This window comes from Eurosta solidaginis, chromosome 3, assembly GCF_040869045.1.
Source record: "Eurosta solidaginis isolate ZX-2024a chromosome 3, ASM4086904v1, whole genome shotgun sequence".
Classification (NCBI taxonomy): domain Eukaryota; kingdom Metazoa; phylum Arthropoda; class Insecta; order Diptera; family Tephritidae; genus Eurosta; species Eurosta solidaginis.
Genome location: NC_090321.1, coordinates 245,028,030 through 245,047,011, shown reverse-complemented (window position 1 = coordinate 245,047,011; position 18,982 = coordinate 245,028,030). Strand labels below are relative to the sequence as shown.

General features: G+C 37.0%; 1 protein-coding gene across 26 annotated transcripts in view; it reads left to right on the top strand.

Moving 5' to 3' along the window:
• The window catches only part of Trpm (transient receptor potential cation channel, subfamily M), a 793,755-nt gene that overhangs the window by 539,545 nt on the left and 235,228 nt on the right, over positions 1-18,982 (top strand). The gene's annotated exons all lie outside the window — the stretch shown is intronic.

Genomic DNA, 18,982 nt, shown 5'->3' with positions numbered 1-18,982 from the left:
AATATATACGTCCGCAAATTTTCGTAATATGGCATACTGGCTCTCTGACTTCCGGCACCAGTCATTATCACAAGCTTCGAATTTATGTCAAGCATGATAGATTATTATTGCAGGTCGTTAACTGCTTCTTGTGCAAGCTGCAACACCTTTGTTCCTCCGAGAAGGAATTTAGGGTGGGACTGAATTGAGAAAGTAATCAGTTAACTGGTTCGCAGATGGGTTGAAGATGGGTGTCAGTGTTTTCCGTCAGGAGCTAGCTTTAAGCCACAAATTCAAACTGCCTGGTCATTATAGCGCATTCCAAATAAACGTCGGTGCTATTATGAGGTGGATTTGGTTCTATCCAGTGCAACTGTGTTTAGAGAATTCATCATCTATTGATACCGCCAATCGAAAGTTTAGGTCCTTAGGCCGACTGTGGTATGGCGAGTGTGGTCTGGTATTGTCCGTTACTGCTTGCGGTTGCCTTGGGTTATTTTGAGATTATAAGCCGCTAAGTTCCCGGACATAGTAACATCCCTGTCATGCAGATATCTTGAGCTGAGTAAGTATAAGTGAACCCGTCGTAGTTAGTTACAGAGAATTTGACGCCTATTCAGCTAAACCAACGTTGGACGGATACTATATCTTGCTGTGTAGGGGGGAAGTGGATAGGAGGCAGTCTGCCGAAATAATTGTGTTCACTAAAGCTTATTTATCCTTGATGTTTGGGACTCTGATAACTCACTACATCAATTTAATATTTTCATATTTCCTGCTTCAAGCATGATTATCCAGCTGGTGCCGGAACCAGACGAAAGTATTTCGGTCTCGGAGTACATGAATCTTTAGAAGATTTATACATAATGTCCAGAGTAGCCATATGCGAAACTATTATTCTATTATTAAATTTAAATCTTAAGATCTAGTTTTTTTTTATTTTAGTCAACAATGCAGAGCTTCTCCACTTTTGTGTCGATTCGTCGAGTCATCCCCAAGACCTGTTGCCATCTGCTAATACTTCTTATACCGTCATTAATCACCATCTTCCGTCTATTTGCTTGTAAGATATTCTACAGCCAAGCTCTTTAAGTACTAGTTGTTGTTAAGTACCAACTTTGGCTGACATCGCTGCAATGCTTCTGAGGCTTAAGCAAGAGGTGACTCAATTGAGTTCGCATGTTGGACAAAATTCTGCATTTGTCAGTCAAGAAAGTCTGATGCTATCGGTGGCAAGCAGATGCACTAAATTGCGAGATATGTACCACACACACACACACACTCAACAGGGCTCGCACTTACGCGCCGAAGGCATAATATAAACAAGGGCATAATAAATAACCTGCCACCAAGCTAATGCACATACGATGTGACATCCACTGTCCGAAATCACATCTCCGTAGAGAGTGCAATCACACTGAGACGCGTGTGTGTTATATACAGTGTTGCCAGATTTTTTCAGGAAAAAGGCTCAAAGGACAAAAAAACTTGCTAAAATACAAATTTTTAAGACTAAAAAAAGATAAAAGTTTAAGGCAACTTTTCGAGCGCTTTATTCATTTTATTCATAAAAAACGTATCAGTGTAAACATTTATATTTCTAGTAAAAAGCTAAAATTAATTTATTTTCCAATTTCATAGAAAATAATTCAAAAAATTTACAGATGCAATTTGTGTTTTATAAAAATTGTTTAAAGTAAGGCAATTTGACACTTTTCTACTATTGCTACTACAGCATATCTGTGAAGTTGAACACACAATTTCGCAAAACAAAAACAAAAACTGTTCTAAGTAGGTTTCAAATAGCTCTAGAGTTCTTGAAAAGAAGAAAAAAAGTTCTGCAATTTTTCTGCAATTTCAAATTTTTCCAATAGTCAAAAATTAAAAAAAAACAAATTGAAAATTTAAAATAAACAAGTAAGGAAGGTTAAGCTCGGGTGTAACCGAACATTACATACTCAGTTGAGAGCTATGGTGACAACATAAGGGAAAATAACCATGTAGGAAAATGAACCGAGGGAAACCCTGGAATGTGTTTATATGACATGTGTATCAAATGAAAGGCACTAATGAGTATTTTATGAGGGAGTGGGCCATAGTTCTATAGGTGGACGCCATTTAGGGATATAGCCATAAAGGTGGATCAGGGGTGACCCTAGAATTTGTTTGTACAATATGGGTATCAAAAGAAAGGTGTTAATGAGTATTTTAAAAGGGAGTAATCCTTAGTTTCATAGGTGGACGCCGTTTCGAGATATCGCCATAAAGGTGGACCAGGGGTGACTCTAGAATGAGTTTGTACGATATGGGTATCAAATTAAAGGTATTAATGAGGGTTTTAAAAGGGAGGGGTGGTTGTTGTATAGGTGGTCGCCTTTTCGAGATATCGCCATAAAGGTGGACCAGGGGTGACTCTAGAATCCGTTTGTACGATATGGGTATCAAATGAAAGGTGTTAATGAGTATTCTAAAAGGGAGTAATCATTAGTTCTATATGTGGACGCCTTTTCGAGATATCGCCATAAAGGTGGACCAGGGGTGACTCTAGAATGAGTTTGTACGATATGGGTATCAAATTAAAGGTATTAATGAAAGTTTTAAAAGGGAGTGGTGGTAGTTGTATATGTGAAGGCGTTTTCCAGATATCGACCAAAATGTGGACCAGGGTGACCCAGAACATCGTCCGTTGGATACCGCTAATTTATTTGTATATGTAATATCTGCCAAGATTTTAAGGTTTTTTATTTCGCCGAACTTTTTCATTTTCTTCTACTTAATATGGTAGGTGTCACAACCATTTTATATATATAAAAATGGTGTTCTGAGTACCTTTTCAATGGTTATGAAGTTCCTGAAATGGAGAAAAAGGTCTGCGAAACTAAGCCTATATTTTCTGAAAAGTCGAAAAATTCATAAAAAAAGGCATGACGTGGCTGAAGGCGTTTGCAACACTTCAACCATCGTAGGAGTGCGGGCTCAAATCACACTTCTGGGAGAAAAGACTTTGAAGAGAGCTGTCGCCTTGTCCGTCCTGATGTTGATGTGACGTTGTTTAAATGTTTCCCAAATTATTAAATAAATTTCTAAAAAAAAGTTTTAATAGTTCTAGAGTTCCTAAGAAGAAGAAAAAAAATTTCCAAAAGTAGAATCTTTAAAAAATTTTGAAAATTAAAAAAAATGCTTTTCAATAGTTCTGGAGTTTCTGAAAAGCATAAAAATTATGTGAAAAATGTCATAATTGGCCGTAATTTTGCAGAACTCTTGTCCTTATTTTCAGGAATTTCAGATCTATTCAAAAGCTACTCAGAATGCCTATTTTTTATTTTAAAGATATATCTAAATTTTAGACTTTAAGAAAAATATTTTCTCATTCGTGTAGATGCAGTTCGCAATTGTTCAAGTCCACCTTTAATAGCAGCAGATATCTCTTTTGTCTACTTGCGAACTTAGAAAATCAGTAGAATGTTACTGAAATAAACATAGTTTTGAAGCCCTATTGAATCGAATACCAAACGGAACTAAATCGCTTGGGTTGATGTTGCTTTAATAAAGTTACTATTCCTCGATTTCCATCTACCATAACGCTAGCATTATCTGTTAAGCTCCTAAAAGTCTTAACATCCAGCTTAAGTTCATTCAATGTTTTTAAAATTTAATCTACACCAAATTGTTCATCTAGAATCTAGATTTTCTAAAACTTTGAAAAAAGCTAACAAAAGCTTAAAGGTAAATCACAATTTCTCAAGCTAAACGGAGAAAAAAAAGCAAAATCTTGCTTGATAAAAGATAAAATGGCAACAGTGGTTATATAACACTGTGGTTTCCCTTGTGTTTCTTGAGTATTAAAAGTATGTATGAGATACGAAGCATGGCAACTGCCAAATGTGCAATGCAATTAAAAACTAATAACGTTGAGCTGCTATTGCTTGGAAGTGTAAACTTTTGGCAAATTCGTTGCAATTCCTCTTTGTTAACATCTATGAAGGTCCTTTGAGATGCGCATTTAAGAACTTATTAGCTGGGCTGAAATAGTTACTGGAGACTAAGTTTGAAACGCTACTTGACTTGTGTATAAATAAGTAATCCGCTAAGCTGTTTGTATTATTGAAAGGGCTTAAAGGGAAGGTGATTGCCACTTGCGTATGCACATGTTTTCTTACGGTACTTCGAGTGGTGTAATATATGCATGATTGGAGGTATGTTAGCTAATATAGAAAACTTTTAGAAAATATATCAGCCTCCGACTACTCTAAGAATTCTTCTATATAAGAATTTCAAATAATCAGGATTAACATCTATGACCTTGGAAAGAAAGAAACCACAAAGGGAGAAACCTTGGCAGAAATCGCATCGAAACTATGGCCTAAGCACCGACTTGAAAAAGAAAAAATCTGCAACAGAAATTTTCCACCGGAACTTTGGCAGAAAATTCCTACCGGAACTCTGGGTGATGATTTGACTTCGAAAATAAAAGAAACCTTAACAGAAATGTTCAGCGGAACTCTGGGCGATGCCTTATGCTGGAAGAAGAAGAAAATTTGCCAGAACTAAAAGTCAACGAAGTCAAAACTGTGACCGATGCATTGGCCCGGAAAACCCTGACAGAACTGACGCGTAAAAGAAATAAAATGTGACAGAAACCTTTAGTTAAAAACTAAATTAACCGACACTGTGATCGACGAAACGGGAATGAAGCTGACAGAAAGAGTGGAAAGAAAGAGTGACAGAAATTTTGACCTCAAATAGAACGAAACCGGAACTGTGACGGATATTTATCTTGTAAAGGAAAGAAACCGAGACAAAAATTAAAAAATAAATAAATGTAAGGCGCGATAACCTCCGAAGAGATCTAAGGCCGAGCTTCTCTTCTAATTTGCGTCGTGCTCCTCTTGATTTTCCCTACAAATTGGCCGGACGGAAAAAATTTTGTTCTAATTGAAAAACCTTATTTCTAAAATTTTGATGTTGCTTTGCCCGGGTGTGAACCCAGGGCATACGGTGTGGTAGGCGGAACACGCTACCATCACACCACGGTGGTCGAAGAAAATTTAGATCAGAAAAATACGGAACTGTGCCTGATGTTACGACTGGGAGAAAGAAAAAACAACATAGTTTATAACATAAAATATAACGAATGGAAAGAAATGACATAGATATGAAAAAATGTATCATAAATGTTTTTTTTTTTTAAAGAACGAAGCTGGAACTGTGACATAAAAAACTCATGACAAAAATTTTTAACTAAAAAGAATGAAACTGGAGATGTGACAAAGCAGAAAGATTTTGTATAATTCCTTAGTACGTTCAAAGTTAGAATATGCCTCAGTCATTTGGAATCCGATATACTCTTCACACTCTTTAAGAATTGAACGAGTTCAGCGGAAATTCAAGCGGTTTGCTCTTCAACCTCTACACTTTGATAATGCCATGCCACCCTACAATGAGAGATGCAAGCTTATAAATGTCTTGCCACTTGAAGTCAGGCGTTCTGATCAAGGCTTAATGTTTATTTTTGTTATTGTTACGAATATTAGCAAAACTAAGGGGTGCTGCCAACTCTAAGCCGATGCTAAACAGTGATATCATGCACATCCATAGATAAATAATTATGTATCTACTACATAAACGAATCAATAATTGCGTCACACATATGTACGTATACGAGCGGCGGAGAAACAATGCACAAACACATGCATATATCTTATATGAGTTGTCACAAAAGAGGGCAATAATTTGTGCAAGTATTACTCAAATAAGAAATTATACATCTGTAGTTGTAGCTGAGAAATTTATTACTAAGTAAAATTCTGGAAGCGCCTAGAAGATGCCACGAAGAAATCACAGAATATAAAAGCATCAGCGGTAGAGGCGAAAGTATAAGTGTTATTGTAAAGTACTTTAATAAAGGCCATTTTTCTATTATTCAATATTGGAGTTATTTATTCAACAGTTTAGCGATACGAACTTAGAAAAAGGGCAAATAAGAGGATTTGCAAGTAAATTCGTTACAATATAATATCTGGTGCTATTGATTGTTCCGAACTTCTGGGTCAGGTAACTTTCAATGTCCCTAACAGAGCCCTCCGCTTTCACAATACATTCCGTATTGAAGTGTTGCGTTCTAATTACTTCAGCTTTGCTCCTCTTCTAAGAGGACTTGTAGAATTCAATCACCTATCTAGGAGTCTAGATCTTGACTTTACCATGTCTAGGTCTCTCTTCAAGGCATGCATTGAGTCTTACTATCTATCACATTAGTCATACTTAAATTAATAATTTAGTTCTAAGTACATCTGTAATCTAGTCAGTAAGGTATGTTACCATTGACTCAATAAAGAAATGAAATAAAGAAATAAACTGTATTACCGATGGTTTGACCTAAAAAAGAAAGAAACGGTGCCAAAAAATTGTGCAACAAAAATTTTTATAATCTGAAATTGTGACCTGCAAATTGATATTAGACTCACGAAGTCCCTCGTATCTCTGAAGAGAGAAGACTTAAGACTCATGATGGGCATACAACTGAACACTGCCTCCTGGCGGCATTTATGCTTATAAGTTAAGCCTCGTCAGTAACGGCAGGTGTAGGAAATGAGAGCTGCAGGAAGGCTCCAGCTATTAGAGATGGCAGAGTTGCCAGATCTCGAGGCAGCAATTAAGCTAGGTCCTAGAAAACTTCTAGTACTTGCCAAGAGGACGGAGTTATTCTATAACATAAGTCTAGACACCTGATTGGGGTTATTCCGTTTGACCGTCAATCAAGTTCTGTTAACACTATGGTTATATTCCGTCTATGTGAAGTCCTTATTGACCGGCCAGTTCAACTTAACCTAAATTATGAACGATTTTTTGACTTGAAAAAAAAAAAAAAAACGAAAACAATGCTGCAACCTTTGTATTAACCTGAAAAGGAATCAAACTATACCTGTGATACAAATTTTTTGCTTAAGCAGAGCGAAGCCACAACTATGATGGATGATTTGAGCAGGAAGAGAACAAAACCTAAACTGTGACATAAATGTTGATTAAAAACAGAACGAAGGCGAAACCTTAACCGCGCCGGTTATACTTCGCTGGAACCAAAAGTTGTACAGTTCTGTTTCATATGCTTAAAACTCCTACTTCATAAAATTGTTTCTTATCCCCATGTGTATTTCCACTTCCTCTCTCTTTAGAAGTATATCAAATTCGTACACTGTGCGCCCAAGCAAATAGTACTCGCCGCCTACGTCGACGTAGGGCTACTGTTGATTCGCTGCAAACTCAGACAATGAGATAAGCGGATTGTCAATTTTAAACAAAGCTAGGAAAATGTTTACTTAGCGTGATTATCAGCCCTTGAATAAATGTGATAAAGCGATTTAGTATCATAGTGAAATTTTTGCTCACACTTGCTTTCGCATATTTATAATGTTTGTGCAAACTTTTGTTTTTTTATGATATTTGCGCTTTTAGTTTAATGTTCATACAAAGTTGGTTGTTTTGCTTATTTTGCTGCTAAGAATGACTTAAAGCAGTAGCGGCAACCAGACATATTAACTTTAATGTTTTATAGCAATTTGCGTTGAATGAGGAAGCAAAGTAAACCGTGTGCGAAATTCGTTTGAAATTGTCATGCTTGAAAGTTTTTTATTAGATATGATTTTTTTCACTGAATTCCGTGAACATGTTGCCAACCAAAATTTGAAAGTTTCGAACATTTAAATTAAAAGTATCGTAGGAGTGCGGGTTCGACTCCCACTCCCGGGAGAAAAGGCTTTGAGGAGATTTACAAGGTATAATCGAAACAGCTGTCGCCGTGTCCGTCCTGATGTCACGTTGTTTAAATTTTTCCCAAATTATTAAATAAATTGTAAAATTAAAAATTTGCTTGAAATAAATGTTTTCATACATTTAAAGCCATACGGGCAATCCCCGGTTAACTCATATAATTTAAAGTATTTAAGTTGGCAACTTTGAATCCACTCTTATCCCTCAGCTTAGAAGCTCAATGTTCATTAAAAAATGTATCAAGCAAACAAAGTTATTTGCTTCCAATGCGAGCTTTTTTGTACAATGTGAGGTAAACTCTATAAGATAAAGCTTTATAAAGCTTTCATATAAGGCCATAGCATTAAAGACAGCCTGAAAGCATTCAACCAAAAAATTAAATCTTTTTGAGGCATTAGTTTCGAAAACTGTCGATTTTTCGCTTCAAACCCTTAACAGTTAAATTACATACATCTGATAGCAAATTTTTTGTTAGGTTGAGTGGTAGCCACCGCCGGTAGTGGATAACATGTAATTCCGTTGTGATACAAAAGTTTCGTGTTTTTGTAAGTTGAGTCGAAACGTTTTGCAATCTCTTTTATTAGTTACGAAAGCTTCAAGAAAATATGTAAGTCCGTGACCATAACCCCCGTTTCAAATCTTAAAACTAGCCCGGGGCCTCACTAGTTTGAGTAGACTAGTTTTAAAAAGTTCCAGGTTTATTATTTAATTTGAAATCATTATTAACAGCATTTACCACTATTTATTTTTATGTGGCTCAGCTTAAAAGACTCTTTAAAAAAGCTCCAGGAAACTCTCAATAAAAAGTCAAAATGTGTTCACGCACCGACAGCTTTCCTACCGCAGGAGCTTTCATGTGCTTAAAAAGATTTAAATATTAAATCTTTCTCTCTTTTGGACTGACTAGACATGTGATTTTCATTTTTATATTCAGTTGAGCAGAGCTCACAGAGCATATTAACTTTGATTGCATAACGGTTGGTTGTACAGGTATAAAGGGATCGAGATAGATATAGACTTCCATATATCAAAATCATCAGTATCGAAAAAAAATTCGATTTAGCCATGTCCGTCCGTCCGTCCGTCCGTCCGTTAACACGATAACTGGAGTAAATTTTGAGGTATCTTGATGAAATTTGGTACGTAGGTTCCTGGGCACTCATCTCAGATCGCTATTTAAAATGAACGATATCGGACAATAACCACGCCCACTTTTTCGATATCGAAAATTTCGAAAAATCGAAAAAGTGCGATAATTCATTACCAAATACGCATTAAGCGATGAAACTTGGTAGGTGAGTTGAGCTTATGACGTAGAATAGAAAACTAGTAAAATTTTGGACAACGGGCGTGGCACCGCCCACTTTTAAATGAAGGTAATTTAGAAGTTTTGCAAGCTGTAATTTGGCAGTCGTTGAAGATATCATGATGAAATTTGGCAGGAACGTTACTCTTATTACTTTACAGCTGTTAATTCATATGCATTCATTTCGGACAACGGCAACAATAATAACAATTGCAATGGTGCATTAGATTTAGTTGCTTTCTCGCCTTCACCTATTCCTCGACGTTCGCAGTCTGCTGTTCTTCCCCTCAACAGTTCTCGGCCTGGGTCGGTGGTACAGACAGCTAATAACACATCGTCTTTAACAACAACAACAACAGCTCCCGCTGCACCTATCCCTCCTTCATTTGCGTCTGTCGCTTCGTCACCGTCCGCTACCACCAGTGAGCGTGCTCGTGATAAATCTGCTACTGCTAATACCAATACCAATGCTTTTGAAAATAATTCTGCTGCCGCTAACACCAATAATGCACGTAAAGTTGTTGTTGGTACAAGAACAAGTTGTGAGCTTGATGTCGCTGCTCGTCTGGAATGGTTTCATGTAGGATCGTTCAAACCGTCCGTAGAAACTACTGACATCGCTACGTATATAGCAAAACATACTTACATCAAAGAAAACTCTATATCATGCTATAAATTAATAAAAAAAAGATGTAGCGGTAGAGACAGTAAGTAAAGTAAACTTCAAAATTGGAGTTCCGTCCTCAGATAGAGCAAAAATTATGGACTCGGGGCTGTGGCCGTCAAATGTCAAAATCCGGCCGTTTGAGTTTTTTCAAAAGTTTGTCTCGACAGAGGGAGGACAGTGAGTGATGCGCCTATCACAAATCCAAAGCTCCTAATATATTATCACAATGCCGGTGGTCTGCGTACAAAAACAAATGAGCTATTTCAAACGGCAGCAACCCACGACTTTGATGTCATCATACTCGTGGAAACTTGGCTGACTGCAGATTTTTTATCATCAGAGCTTTTTGATCGTTTTTATAATGTCTATCGAAGGGACAGAGTACTGCAACCGGGGGTAACAAGAGGGGGCGGTATTTTGGTGGCTGTAGCATCTTCTCTGGCAAGTCGTGAAGTGCAACTACACGTTAATGATGCCAACATTGAGCAAATTTGTATTTCTGTAAATATAGGAGAAACGTTCCTTGATAGTATAAATGAAATTTTCTTTATTGCTAGTTACATCCCACCAAATAACAATTATGGAATGTACAAGTCACATATTGATAATATCAGCTTTATTATTGATTCTCTATTACCTCACCAAACGCCCTGTATTTTGGGTGACTCTAATCTGGGTTCTATTCAATGGGTGAGAGATCCTGATGACGGATTTTTAACCCCCTTTACATCTAAAAAGGATGTCGAGGACTTACTTTGTGATACATTGTACTCCTTTAACCTATCTCAAATTAACGACATTGGAAATGATTTAAACAGAGTGTTAGATCTAATTTTTATAAACAATGATATATCCTGTGATATTTATAAGTGTGATATGCCACTCACCTGTGAATCGGTTCATCACAAAGCAATCTCTATCCAGTTCTCTTTCTATAAATACGATAATAACTCCATTGAACCCGAGTACTACTTCAATTTTTATAAGGCGAATTTTACGGCTCTGAATGCGTTTTTCGACTCCATTGATTGGAATTTAATCTTTGAGCAATTAGACTTATCAAATATGTATATAAAGTTCAAGAGCGTAGTAGAAGAAAGCCTTAACTTATACGTCCCAGCCCACAGAAAAAAGAGATCTTTCAATCTCCCATGGTATACAAAAGAACTTTTGAGGTTAAAAAACCAACGAAACAAAGCGCATAAAAAATTTAAGAAAACTGGCTCTGCTGATGACGAAGCAAAATTTCCTGAGTGCAGGAAGAAATTTGAATGCCTGTCCAAGTTCCTTCATGATAAATATATTAATTCGCTTGAGACTAACATAAAAGCCAACCCGAAGTCTTTTTGGGTTTTTGTTAACTCAAAACGAAAATATAACGGTATGCCGAAATCAATGGAGTTTGGAGGCAAAGTTGCTTCCTCAACTCAGGAAGCATGTGAGCTCTTTGCCGACTTCTTCGGGTCGGTATTTAACAGGTTCCGGACAGTTAGTACGTCATGTGATACAACTGCCATAGCGGAGTCTGTAAATATTGGTCTGTTCACGGTTACAGAGGAAGAAGTCCTGGAGTCCCTTATGAACCTTGATGTATCTAAGGGGGCTGGATACGATCTTCTTCCACCCTTGTTCTTAAAGAATTGTGCGGTTTCACTCTATCCGCCTCTTACTAAAATCTTTAACAAGTCCCTTGAGTGTGGTAATTTCCTTGACGAATGGAAAGTGGCATTCTTATCGCCAATTTATAAGTCTGGCCCTCGAAACAAGGTAGACAACTATCGACCCATTGCCAAGCTATCCATCATCCCAAAGTTGCTGGACAAAATTGTAAATGACCAGCTATTTGCAGTTTTTAAAAACTATATTGTTCCTCAACAGCATGGTTTTTATCCAGGGAGATCCATCAGCACAAATCTCACAATATTTGTTAATTTTGTGGTTAATGCGATTGAGGACGGCGATCAAGTGGACACTCTGTACACTGATTTCGTAAAAGCTTTCGATAGTCTCAATCATAATCTTTTACTTAATAAACTCGAGAAACTCGGAATCCACTCCAACGCCCTAAGTTGGCTTGAGTCGTATCTCCAAAACAGGAAATTAATAGTAAAGATCGGCAGCAATCTCTCCAAGCCTATAATCGTTACATCAGGAGTACCACAAGGTAGTCATCTGGGCCCTTTACTTTTTTCTTTATTTATAAATGATATCTGCCAATGTTTTAAATTTTGTAGTTGCCTGATGTACGCTGATGATCTAAAACTTTATTACAGAGTTAAACACATTAGCGACTGCATAGAGCTACAGCAAGACATCTTGGAATTGATAAAATGGTGTAATAGTAACGGTCTTTTCTTGAACTTCTCCAAGTGTAACATTATCACATTCACTCGGAGAAATGCATGCATAATGAACAGCTATTACTTTAACGATACCGACTCATTCAATCGTACAACTACTGTTAAGGATTTAGGAGTATACTTAGACTCGAAGCTTAGATTCGACTTTCATAGGGAGTACATAATCAGTGCTGCCAATTCAAAACTCGGCTTTCTCAAACGTAATTCCAAAGACTTTTTTGATCCGCTAACGCTGAAAAGTCTTTACATTAGCCTTGTAAGATCCACTTTGGAATATGCCTGCATCATTTGGGACTCAGACTTTGTAACACATTCCAGCCGGTTAGAAAGAGTTCATCATTTGGAAATCAGACTTTGTAACACATTCCAGCCGGTTAGAAAGAGTTCAAAGGAGATTCACTAAATTCGCGCTTCGACGAATGTTCACCTTTGAATCGATGCCATCTTATGCACTAAGATGTAGAATTTTAAATATTCAGTGCCTTAATACTCGAAGGAAAATTTGTGGTATTTTCTTTATCAAAGACATTTACGACAACAAAATCGATTCTCCGGAACTACTTTTTCTTCTCCCCTTCTATGCACCTGAAAGGTGTCTAAGGGACAAATACATTTTCTACGTCCAAACGCGTAGAACGAATTTTGGAAATAATGAACCTATTCACAGAATGATCTCCTTATGTAACTCTGTTTGCAATCATGCCGATTTTAGCTCATGTAAAGAACATTTTAAAGCTGATGTTATTGATTACTTTCTTTTCAATTAATATGTTTCAGTATTCCTATTACTATATAAATGTTTTTACATGTAGTTTTATTTAAGCCGTAGCGAATTTTTTACAAAAATTTTTGTTATAATGTCGTTAAAATTGTTACCATATATTTTTCTATCTCGATAATTTTTGTTTAAGCTGTTACATATCTGTGAAGACTATGTCCGGTAGATAATAATAATAATAATAATAATAATAATAATAATAATGTCTGCTCAATAAAAATTAGCAAAATCGGAGAACGACCACGCCCACTTTTTAAAAAAATTTTTTTTTAAATTCAAATTTTAAAAGAAAAGTTAATATCTTTACAGCATATAAGTAAATTATGCCAACATTCAACTCCAGTAATGATATGGTGCAACAAAATACAAAGATAAAAGAAAATTTCAAAATGGGCGTGGCTCCGCCCTTTTTCATTTAATTTGTCTAGGATGCTTGTAATGCCATAAGTCGAACAAAAACTAACCAACCCTTGTGAAATTTGGTAGAGGCTTAGCTTCTAGGACGCTAACTGTTTTCTGTGAAAAAGGGCGAAATCGGTTGAAGCCACGTCCAGTTTTTATACACAGTCGACCGTCTGTCCTTCCGCTCGGCCGTTAACACGATAACTTGAGGAAAATCGATATATCTTTACTAAACTCAGTTCACGTACTTATCTGAACTCACTTTGTATTGGTATAAAAAATTGCCGAAATCCGACTATGACCACGTCCACTTTTTCGATATCGAAAATTACGAAAAATGAAAAAAATGCCATAATTATATACCAAATACGAAAAAATGGATGAAACATGGTAATTGTATTGGTCTATTGACGCAAAATATAACTTTAGAAAAAAACTTGGTAAAATGGGTGTGACACCTACCATATTAAGTAGAAGAAAATGAAAGAGTTTTGCAGGGCGAAATCAAAAGCCCTTGGAATCTTGGAAGGAATACTGTTCATGGTATTACATATATAAATAAATTAGCGGTACCCGACAGATGATGTTCTGGATCACCCTGGCCCACATTTTGGTCGATATCTCGAAAACGCTTTCACATAAGTATACAACTAAGGGCCACTCCCTTTTAAAACCCTCATTAATACCTTTAATTTGATACCCATATCGTACAAACACATTCTAGAGTCACCCCTGGTCCACGTTTATGGCGATATCTCGAAAAGGCGTCCACATATAGAACAAAGCCCACTCCTTTTTAAAATACTCATTAACACCTTTCATTTGATACCCATGTCGTACAAAAAAATTCTAGATTCACCCCTGGCCCACCTTTATGGCGATATCTCGAAAAGGCATCCACCTATAGAACTAAGGCCCACTCCCTTTTAAAATACTCATTAACACCTTTCATTTGATACCCATATCGTACAAACAAATTCTAGAGTCACCCCTGGTCCACCTTTATGGCGATATCTTGAAAAGGCGTCCACCTATAGATCTAAGGCCCACGCCCTTTTAAAATACTCATTAACACCTTTCATTTGATACCCATATAGTACAAACAAATTCTAGAGTCACCCCTGGTCCACCTTTATGGCGATATCTTGAAAAGGCGTCCACCTATAGATCTAAGGCCCACGCCCTTTTAAAATACTCATTAACACCTTTCATTTGATACCCATGTCGTACAAAAAAATTCTAGATTCACCCCTGGCCCACCTTTATGGCGATATCTCGAAAAGGCATCCACCTATAGAACTAAGGGCCACTCCCTTTTAAAACCCTCATTAATACCTTTAATTTGATACCCATATCGTACAAACACATTCTAGAGTCACCCCTGGCCCACCTTTATGGCGATATCTCGAAAAGGCATCCACCTATAGAACTAAGGCCCACTCCCTTTTAAAATACTCATTAACACCTTTCATTTGATACCCATATCGTACAAACAAATTCTAGAGTCACCCCTGGTCCACCTTTATGGCGATATCTTGAAAAGGCGTCCACCTATAGATCTAAGGCCCACGCCCTTTTAAAATACTCATTAACACCTTTCATTTGATACCCATATAGTACAAACAAATTCTAGAGTCACCCCTGGTCCACCTTTATGGCGATATCTCGAAAAGGCATCCACATATAGATCTAAGGCCCACGCCCTCTTAAAATACTCATTAACACCTTTCATTTGATACTCATATCGTACAAACAAATTCTTGAGTCACCCCTGGTCAATCTTTATGGCGATATCTCGAAAAGGCGTCCATCTATAGAACTTAGGCCCACGTCCTTTTAAAATACTCATTAATACCTTTCATTTGATACCCATATAGTACAAACAAATTCTAGAGTCACCCCTGGTCCACCTTTATGGCGATATCTTGAAAAGGCGTCCACCTATAGATCTAAGGCCCACGCCCTTTTAAAATACTCATTAACACCTTTCATTTGATACCCATATAGTACAAACAAATTCTAGAGTCACCCCTGGTCCACCTTTATGGCGATATCTCGAAAAGGCATCCACATATAGATCTAAGGCCCACGCCCTCTTAAAATACTCATTAACACCTTTCATTTGATACTCATATCGTACAAACAAATTCTAGAGTCACCCCTGGTCAATCTTTATGGCGATATCTCGAAAAGGCGTCCATCTATAGAACTAAGGCCCACTCCCTTTTAAAATACTCATTAACACCTTTCATTTGATACCCATATCGTACAAACAAATTCTAGGGTCACCCATGGTCCACGTTTATGGCGATATCCCGAAAAGGCGGCCACCTATAGAACTAAGGCCCACGCCCTTTTAAAATACTCACTAACACCTTTCATTTGATACCCATATCGTGCAAACAAATTCTAGAGTCAGGCCTGGTCCACCTTTATGGCGATATTCCTAAATGGCGTCCATCTATGGAACTATGGCCCACTTCCTCTTAAAATACTCTTTAATACCTTCCATTTGATACACATGTCATACAAACACATTCCAGGGTTACCCTAGGTTCTTTTTACAACATGGTGATTTTCCCTTACTTTGTCTCCACAGCTCTCAACTGAGTATGTAATGTTCGGTTACACCCGAACTTAGCCTTCCTTACTTGTTTATTAGTATAATGAGATTTTTAGCTGAGTTTTGGGGCTTGCAATAATTTTACCTGCATTTCCAAGCACCTATATAAAAGCTGTTAGATTAATAACCCGCTTATCCCACCACTTCTAGTATAAGACATATGCTTCCAACGTATCTTGTGTAAGGTTCTATTATCGGGTCACACTCTTCACTGTAAAAACTGCCGGTGCTCTTTCCATTGATCTTCACTGCTAATTGTACCTAATCCCTCTAACTTTTTTGTTCTCACTACTATTAAACCTGTGTGGCGACTTATATTGTCTCATCGCAAAGCTATATTTTTCTACTAAATTAATGAGTCCGAAACAGAACTTTGTGATCAAAGCCACGTTATTGGATCCCACGTTATGTTTGATATCATCGATATGGTATACAAAGAACTGTATCTTTATGCCCTCATTGCATGAATTTATTGAAGTTTCAACGCAATGAACTGCTATCCGAGAACTAATATGTATATTTTGGCTGAGGTATAGGATTAGAACTCAATCACAATAGAACCCTAGGCACGTTATTTGTTCCCGTCCAGCGCTTGACAAATTAAGCCGCCAGCAATTGTGAGCGAGATAGTTATCAAATATAAGGTAGCTCCTAGAAAGTTTTAACATTTGCCAAGAGAACAAGCTTATTTTATAAAATGCTTCCTGACTTTTGATAGCATCATTCAGTGTTTCAGTGAAGCAAACTTCTGGTAATACTATAAGCAGATTCACTATATGTGTGGTCCTTACGGACCGAACTGGTCAACATGTCTAAACCACAGTGACAACTTGGAAGAAATCGCTACGACTGACTGACTGTGACATCATCTGCGCAATGCTTGCAATTATGCTGGATAATAATCGCAATCACGAACCCCATCATAGCTGTAGTCAGAGGAACTCATAGCCGCGACAATTTCGTGTACATGTGAACGGTCACAGTGACTATAAGACAATTAGCATAGCAACAGGTTTTGAAGAAATCGCCGTGATCAACAGCCTGTAACAGCACCTGTAACAATCAAAATTTTGAGATTTTAACTTCACTGTAATGAATGCGTGGTTTGAAAAATCAGTTCTTAACAATTTCTTCAATAATCCTGTTATTGAGTGTAGTTGATAATTCCGGTGCTGATATACTCTTAAAAATTAATATTAAAACAAGCAAGGAAGGCTAAGTTCGGGTGTAACCAAACATTACATACTCAGCTGCCAAATTACAGCTTGCAAAACTTTTAAATTACCTTCTTACCAAACCTTTAATAATTTTCTATTCTTTGTCATAAGGTCAACCCACCTATGAATTTTCATCGCTTTATGCGTCTTTGCTAATGAATTATCGCACTTTTCCGGTTTTTCGAAATTTTCAACATCGAAGAACTGGCCTTGGTTTTAGTCCGATTTCGTTCATTTTAAATAGTGATCTGAGATAAATGCCCAGTAATTTACATAACAAATTTCATTAAGATACCTCAAAATTTATGACTTTATGGAGCGACATCCGCAAGTTGGACGAGGCAAGGCGGAGTTCGGATGCAGCCAAAATAGGTGAAATTATGCGAACGTTAGTCCCATCGATACTACCCACTACTCCTGGGAATCCCCTTTTAGAGTAAAATGCGGATTTTGTAGCGCTTTGCTTTGGAGTCATATGGGGTGTCCACTTCGCACAAATATGCTCCCCAATATCTAAAACCTCTTTATTAACTATAGATGTTGTCCAGTCGAACACTAAATCATTTCCACAGCATTTTTGATAGCTGCCGTCAGCAAGGAGTGTAGTTTTAAAATAAGGGAACAGCCGTCCTTCGAGCAATATTCTTCCTTACTTAACCGAAAATAACTTACAAATCAGCAAAATAACTTCATTAGCAGCTCATCATTTGTCACTTAAACGTTTTCTTACTTGGTGCTTGGTAGTTCCAAGGGATTGGAGTGATCATGAGAATTATTTCCGTTTTCGCGACATGTCAATTCTGTCACCAAAATTTTCGTCGTTATAAAATAAATTTAATATTATTTAATTGATATCTATTTTGCTATTAATAAAAAAATACTTTTGCAAATTGATCAGCTGTTCATTTATCTGTCAAATCATCACTTTTTTAGGTTGGCAACATCAATTCAACTTCAACTGAAATAAGTTGTAATTCGTAATACCAAACAGGAGTTGAGTTGTTTTAATTACAACCCAACTAAGTTGAGTTGTAAACGGTAATAGGGGCATTACTCAAGTTATCTTGTTTACGGACAGACGGACGGACGCACATGGCTAAATTAATTTCGAGTCTATCAGCCCAGTTCTAATCGAAAATTCCGTGCGAGTTTTTTCCTTTCTCCCATTCCTCGTATTTTAAATAAAAATTCCTTGTGAGTTTTTTCACTGCTCTCTTTCCTCCTATTCTGAACAATGTTCGAAAAAGCGGAAACCGGTTATGGGAGAAAAGTAGGTATTATGAGTGTGAGGGAGAGGGAGATTTCTCTGCGATTTCATAGGAGTTTTTTCACTTGTTAAATTAAAGGGAATGCATCAAAATAGTTAAAGGAAATTGGTTATTTTAAGAAAGAACACTTATTTGTACAAATTTGTGCTAAAATATGTGTTTACGTTCTACAACAATATTCTCACTGTTAATACAACAACAACAACAACCACAATATTCTTTATTTTAAGTCAAAAAGTATATCATCAGCAACGCAAGAGCTCTTCGCATATTTGATGCAGCCATCCAAAAATTGCGCAAGGATTTTTTAAGAAGGCTTAAATAGATTTTGGCATATGGCGAAAGGCGAACTCAACACGACTTGGCCGCCAGATAATTGTTTTGCAGAATGAATTCAGGCAACTCCGGCGGATTTGTGTTATCCCGCCGGTCTTCTTCTTATGCTCCTCTGTTGATGTTGCTGTGGCACCAATTCATTACTCATTTCAGTGAATACCACATGAAATGCTATAATGTGAATTGTTTATACCTTATTTCTTAATTTCAAACAAATTGGCAACAATAATTAAACTTTACAATTTTTTAAACAAAATTAGAAATGCGCAACGAAAT